Genomic DNA, 7,633 nt, shown 5'->3' with positions numbered 1-7,633 from the left:
GATCGTGGCTGTGATCACCAGCAGTTGAACAGGAGCTGCATGAAGATGCTGAGTATGCCCATCCTCAGAGCCATTTTGAGTATAATAAAATTAGAGAAAATAAGACTATATTTTAATAGGTTGGTTTTTAGGGAAAATGGCCTCATGGCTATAGTCAACAAAAGAAAGTCCTTGTCTTTTTTGTTTTGTTTCTCACTCCCTTTGATCACACTTTTATTCAAAATCAGGGGTCCAAAGTGATTTGACCTTTATGGAATAAACAGATTTAAGTTTATGCTGCAGGCTTTTCTTCTGTGATGGGTTTCTTTTCTGCGGGCTTCTTTTCAGCTTCTAATTTTTTTTATAACTGCAGCCTTTTTTTCCACTAAAGGCTTCTTTTGCATTGTAACACCAACAGCCTTCTTCTTTCTTTTCTTCCCCACCCCAGGCTTCTTGCCTGGAACTCCTTCTCATCTGATTCGGCTTCTAGCGCTGTTTCTCCCACTGCTGCTTTATCCGCCGGAGCCGCCGGTTTTGGGTCTGGAGAGGAATGGTGTCCCGGCGCATGGTCTCTGCGTGTGGGTTTAGCTTCCATGTGATTCTCAGGTTTTTCGGTGGATTCTTCTTCAGGACTCTGCGGTGAATCTTCTTGCATGGTGTTTGGAAGGCTCTTTGGATCTCTGGGCTTTTCAAGGTTCTGCTCAGGTCTGTTTTGAGCATCTTATGCCTGGTTGTAATTACTCTTGAGGGAGGCAGCTTTATGCCAAGAGCCATACAGATCATCTAACTTGCAAAAAGCACTTTCAGTCCAAATGCAGAAATGGCCACATGCCCACCAGGAGCATGTTTTAAAATGTTCAGTTTGCTTACATTAAGCAGAGTAATTCCAGGGATGTTTCTGAAGGCTTTGATGATACTGTTATCTTCGTTATAGATGATCCACGGTCCCCTGACCTGGATACGATGACTGGTTTCTCATTTTGTGCTTGCCAGCTCTCACAAGCGAAGAAAAATAGACCTCTTTGATATCACTCCAGGCCTTAAGTTTCTTAAGAAGAAAACAATCTTCTTGGTTTTCTTGTAGCCTTCAACTTTATCTTCAACCACCAAAGGAAGTTCCAGAACTTCCTCAACACGATGACCTTTAGACATGACCAGTGCTGGTAAGGCTGAGGCTGCCAGGGCAGAGCAGATCCCATATCGCTTCTGTGTTGTGTTTACTTTGTGTGCCAACGGCATTGGGTTTTGAGTGTTCCAAACGCGTGACCCCCACAACACATATTTTCAAAAGCACCCAGGCCAGAACAATGAGTCCCACCACCTCGAATTCTGGGAATTTGAGCCACAGCTCTGACAGCACCCCAAGACTCAGTGCTGGTTTGATGACCTACCAATTCACTGACAGCACAAGGCTGTCTATTGTTTTTGCACAAGTTGTGGTGAGCAAAGTTCACACTACCTGGTTGAATGGGAACCTTGAACACGGCAGGCAAAGCGACATTTTTGCCAGATGATTCCCCCATTTCAGAGATCAGTGGACAAGCACACGCATGGTGTGGAGAGAAGGCCACACTCTTCTCAACCCAAGTGGCTCCCACAGGAGAAGGTGAACATTCTTGTCTTAATGGAGTTATAAATCAATGTGTTAATGGAAGAAATGTTATAATATCTGAGATTTGCTGAAAATAATCTAGTTGAACAGGGAGAGTGTGAAGTTAGTTGTTAGATAACATGAGATGTATTATACTGCTTTCTCCTTGTTACTAAGTATGTTTAAAAATTCTATAATAAAAGTTTCTGAAGATGGACAAAATATTAATTCATTTACTCCTTCCTTTGACAAATACTTAGGGCTGCCTTGTGTGTAAGGTTATAAACAAGATGCTGGGCATACCAGCAAGATAAAGGCTCTTGGCATATTGCCTGTTTTTAAGTAACTCACATTTATTTTTTTTGTGGGAGGAGAAGAATAGTAAAAGCAGATAAAAGTGAAGTGCTAAAGAGACATAGAGCAAGCAAGTCATTATGAAGGGGGATGGCTCATGTGCATTGGAAAATGTTTCCTAAGGGAGATAACATTTGAACGGGCCATGGAAGAGCAGCAGTGCTTGAACTGTCAAATCTTGTCTGGAGACATTGAAGAGATGTTCCAGGCAGTCTCTCTTTATCTTTCTTTATTAACATACAATAAAATTTATTTTTTTTATGTGCTGGTCCATGAATTTTGCCAGTGTATAAAATTATGCAACTACTATACCATCAAAATACAAAATAGTTTTATCACCTCAAAAAAAATTTGCCATGCCACCCCTTCATAGTAAAGTCCTCCCCAATGTTTAATCACTGCCTAGCACCAATCTGTTCACATCACAGTCATTTTGTCTTCACTATAATGTCATGCAAATAGAATCATACAGTGTGGAACCTTTTGAGTCTGGCTTCTCTCACTTAGCACTGAGATTCATCCATGTTATTGAAAATATCAATAATTCATTCCTTTTTCTTGCTGAAGACTATTCCATTATATGAATGTACCACACTTTGTTTATCCATTCCCCAGTTGATAGGTTTGGGTTGTTTTCTGTTTAGGGCTATTATACATAGATATAATAAATAGAGTGCTAGAAGCATTCATTTGCAGGTTGTGGTGTGAATACAGGTTTTGGTTTGAATATAGGTTTTGGTTTCACGTGGGTAAATACGTAGGAGTGGAATTCCTAGGTTGTATTATAAATATATGTTTCACTTTTAAAAAGCTGCCAAACCGTTTTTCCAAAGTGGTTGCACTACTTTGCATTCCAAATATCAATGTATGACAGTGGCTCGTAGTCTTCCCAGCATTTGGTATACAGTTTTGTTTTGTTTATTTTAGCCATTATAATAGGCAAGTAGTGGTATCCATCTGTGAATTAATTTGTAGTGTTTTTTTGTTTGTTTTTTTACAGAGACAGAGACAGAATCAGAGAGAGGGACAGATAGGAACAGAGAGAGATGAGAAGCATCAGTTTTTGTTGCAGCATCTTAGTTGTTCATTGATTGCTTTCTCATATGTGTCTTGACCGGCATTGGGGGGGGGGGCTACAGCAGAGCAAGTGACCCCTTGCTCAAGCCAGTGACCTCTGGGCCCAAGCCAGCAACCATGGGGTCATGTCTATGATCCTATGCTCAAGCCAGTGATCCCGTGCTCAAGCTGGTGACCCCGTGCTCAAGCCAGATGAGTCTGCATTTCAAGCTGGTGACCTTGGGGTTTCAAACCTGTGTCCTCCATGTCCCAGTCCAATGCTCTATCCACTGCGCCACCGCCTGGTCAGGCCATAGATATTATTAAAGAAAGTCTAGAACGAAGAAGCATACATGTTTTTACCTAAGCTCTTTTTGTAATTTGAGTTACAGGCAAATATATTTTTATTGTTTTAATAACACTATACATGTGACTTTGTATCCTTCATTTTTACTTGAAACTAAATGATACTATTTTATATATCTGTATAATAGTCTATGCTATAGCTTCTATTCTTTTATTCTTCTAGAGCTTTATTATAATTTGGGCATTTTGGCTGAAGAGTTGGTGATTTAAAAAAATAACTCTGTCTTTACATATATTTGGTTTTATTTCTGCTTGTGTGAATTATCTTTTCCTGATCTAAGGTTGGGTCTTATAACATCTCATTTGCAGCTGAAAAATCACTCACATCACAGAGGTTTATTTTCTCAACTTTCCCCTTTTTCTACCTCCTGCATCCTACCCCTAAAATATGTAATCTCACCCATCCTTCAGGATCCAATCCAAATCTTATGCTCTTGATTTAACTTCATCGACACTTCTTCTGTGATCCTCAGGAGTACAGGATACACAGTGATGTTCAATAACTATGTAGGTATGTTAACTTACAGTGAAATAGAACATGGGATTTGTCATTTTTAACTCAATATAAATTAGTTTAATAATGCATTATTGGAAGTTGTGAAGGCTTGGGAAAAATGTTAATGATTTTACCAATTAAATTAACCTTATTTTCCTTTTTATGAATGCAAAAGTATATTACATATAAAATAATTTGAATCTAATTCTAAATGAATTTTTCTTATTTTTTTATTCTTATTTAAAAAAATTTTTTTTTATTACAGAGACAGAGAGAGAAATTCAGAGAGAGGGATAGACAGGGACAGACAGACAGGAATGGAGAGATGAGAAGCATCAATTATTAGTTTTTCATTGCGCATTGTAACACCTTAGTTGTTCAGTGATTGCTTTCTCATATGTGCCTTGACTGCGGGCCTTCAGCAGACCGAGGAACCCCTTGCTTGAGCCAGTGACCTTGGGTCCAAGCTGGTGAGCTTTTTGCTCAAACCAGATGAGCCTGCGCTCAAGCCAGTGACCTCGGGGTCTTGAACCTCGGTCCTCGGCATCCCAGTCCTATGCTCTATCCACTGCGCCACCACCCGGTCAGGCTGAAATTTTTTAATGATAAAATATTGTGATGTAATTTAATTGGCATCACTTTTTATAGTAATAAAATAATAATGATATATTTTATCATTGATGGTATCTTGAATTTAATAAATAGGTACTTGAGGTCAGGTGTGGTAGGAAGGAGACAGTATACCCTGAGTGCCTAGGAAATTAGAAAGGAAGAGACAGGGAGGACCAGAGAAGTAGAGAAATAAGGGCTTAAATGATGTCAAAAGCAAATATCAAAATCTTGTGTCTGGGCCCTGGCTGGTTCGCTCAGTGGTAGAACATCAGCCTGGTGTGTAGATGTCCTGGGTTCAATTTCCAGTCAGGGCAGACAGGAGAAGCACCCATCTGCTTCTCTACCCCTCCCCTTCTCACTTCTCTTTCTCTCTCTTTCTCTCTCTCGCTCTCTCTCCCTCTCCTGCAGCCATGGCTTGATTGGAGCAAGTTGGCCCTAGGCTAAGGATGGCTCCGTAGGCTCTGCCTCAGGTGCTAAAAAAAGCTCAGTTGGAGCTATGGCCCCAGATGGGCAAAGCATCTCCCCCTAGTGGGCTTGCCAGGTGGATCCTGGTCAGGGCACATGCAGGAGTCTGTCTCTGCCTCCCCTCCTCTCACTGAATTAAAAAAAAAAAAAACCTTGTGTCTGGAAACACAAGTAAAGGTCAGTCCCCAGCTCACTCAGGCAATGGGAGGACCCTCATTTTCAGTGAAAGCTGTTCTATGTATATGTTCCACAGAGTTAACACTGAATAGCACCCTCCCTTGCACGATTCCCTCCTGCCCCTTGTGTGCTAGTTACATCTTCTCAAATAGATTAGAGTTTTGCAAATGGAAAAATGACATTTTCTCCCCTCAAAGAGTTGGCAGAACACACAAGCAGCAAGGGTCCAGTTGGTGATCAGTGACTGTGCATTGTCTCACTTAGGCACTAGAAAGATATTTCTGTTTTGGATTCTAATTGGAAAACCAAATTATCTTTTCAAATTTCTGATCTTCTGAGTTAATACAAATCAGTTTTGTTAGCATATAAAAGACATTGCTCTTTATTTAGGACCTCTCTGCTAACTGAACATCCCATGGACTAGCCTCTCCTGCCCCTTTATGGATATTTAAATATCACCCAAAGAAGCCCACACAACTTTGCTAATGATAACATAGGAACTAATGCTGAAAAAGAGGAATGAATAGCTTTAAGTTTATCCCCAATTAGCTTATCATATGCTATATAGATTTGTTTTTAAATTTTTTATAGATTTGTAAAAAATTCAACATATAAATGGGAAAAATAAACAGGAGAAACGGGAAGGAAGAGCAGTACAGGTAAAGAAAGCAAAGAGAGGATCTAGCCTCAGATCTGGTGATACCAGACCAAGGTCACATGCGGATTTGCTCACACTGACAGTTGCGGCCACACTAGAACGTTCTGCCCTGTACAGAATGAGAGTTTGGAGTAAAGGTCAGTCCCCAGCTCACTCAGGCAATGGGAGGACCCTCATTCTCAATGAAAGCTGTAGGCATATTCTGGGAATTACACTGTTTTCATTCAGTGTTTTAAAGTACTCCGTGTACTTTAAAACATACATGTGACTCAGGAAACAGATGCTATTAAGATATTTAGTTATCTGTGTTAAAAATGCCCATGCACTGCTGGATCTTATTTTTAAGTCAATATCCTCTTTGTAACAAAATATTTCTATCAATTTATAAGTATCTTTAAAATACAGTATTTGCTTTGGAACATGTTAAAAGTTGTTGGTAAAATCTAAATACATGAATTGTATTGACCAGTTCTTCTTTGTCTACATTTCTAATTATTGCCTCCTAGAAGGGTAATAAAATTTTACTAAATCTTCAACACTATAAAAAACGGAATCTGAAGTAGGAGCAAGAAAGCAGGACAAACATTCCAGTTCTGAGTTCAGAAGCCCCACCTAAAGTCATTACCTTTCATTGACAACCACTGTGTTATTTCCCTTGAAGCTGTCCGTAAATGCACAAGACAAAAATTATGATTTTAGGTAGGGGATATGGAATGGGTGGGGGAGAACTTTGCAAATAATTATATCACTTTTTAATAACATATTTTATATATATGTACACATGTATATAAAAATGATACAACATAAATACCTTCTATACATAGTAAATATATTGGTGTATATGTATGTATGTATTTATAATGTGCGCATATCTTACATGTGTGTGCGTGTATATATATCATATATAATATATAGTATATATATATCAAGTGTGTGTATAATAATTGCGAGTTCACATAGGGAAGGGCTGGAGGCAGAGAAGAGGGTTGGGAAAAAGATCTGAGCGTGTTCAGGAAAGAGGGGCAATGGGAGGACCCTCATTGACAATATGTGCAATGACATGGAGGGAAGAAATGACTTGTTTTCTGTGAACCTCAATTCAAAATGCCCTCCAAATGGACTAATCATCCACTGCTACTCCAGTGGGAGGATGGAAAGAAAATAACATTTTGGAAAGATATTTAGAAAACAAAATGACCAGGACTTGGAAGAAAGCATTAACACAGTGGCGAGAGTGCAACTTAGAGAATTACACCTGGCCTTGAAGCCCAGCTCTGCCATTGAGCAGCCGTGCGACCCTGGGCAACTTAACTTCTTGAAGTCTTCATTTCTTATCTGTAAAATGTGTGCAATAATCACTCCTATCTCATTTGGCTGATGGAAATATTAAAAAGTCCCCACTAGATTCTACTGATTATCTCTTCCCTGTGACTTTCATCTCGTCCTCTCTTTAGGCCCCTTCCACTTGCCTATAAACATGCTCAATCTTCTCCCATCCTCTATTTTAAAAAAAATAAAATTAAAAATAAAGACTCTCGTGAGCCTTGACATTTTCCTAGCTTTATGTCTCTCTTTGTTTTATGGTCCATTACTTCACTGTGGTAACTTGATACCATATGTTGATCAGCACTTTCCCAAATGGTTTTCTTGGAGAACAGTTTCCATAGATGTGAATGGAATAGGATTACTTAAGGAAAAGTGGGCCCTGTGGTCACATCAATTTAAGCAATGCTGGATTAAAGAAATTAATGTTTTTTTATTAGGAGATTTCTCAGAGACTTTAAAATCCTAGTGGGCATTTTAAGTCTCCAAGAGAGGTGAATAGTATGAAATTTTTCACAAACTTAATTGACCTTATGGCTCTTTTTCCTGAAGAATA

The 7,633-nt window shown here is 39.2% G+C and overlaps 1 pseudogene; it reads right to left on the bottom strand.

The window, feature by feature from the left end:
• Positions 1 to 271: 271 nt before the first annotated feature.
• The window catches only part of LOC136335428 (large ribosomal subunit protein uL4 pseudogene), a 48,257-nt pseudogene continuing 40,895 nt past the window's right edge, over positions 272 to 7,633 (bottom strand).

Source organism: Saccopteryx bilineata, chromosome 4 (genome assembly GCF_036850765.1).
Source record: "Saccopteryx bilineata isolate mSacBil1 chromosome 4, mSacBil1_pri_phased_curated, whole genome shotgun sequence".
NCBI lineage: Eukaryota > Metazoa > Chordata > Mammalia > Chiroptera > Emballonuridae > Saccopteryx > Saccopteryx bilineata.
Note: the sequence above shows the minus strand (reverse complement) of the source record. Positions and strands in the feature narration are given on the sequence as shown.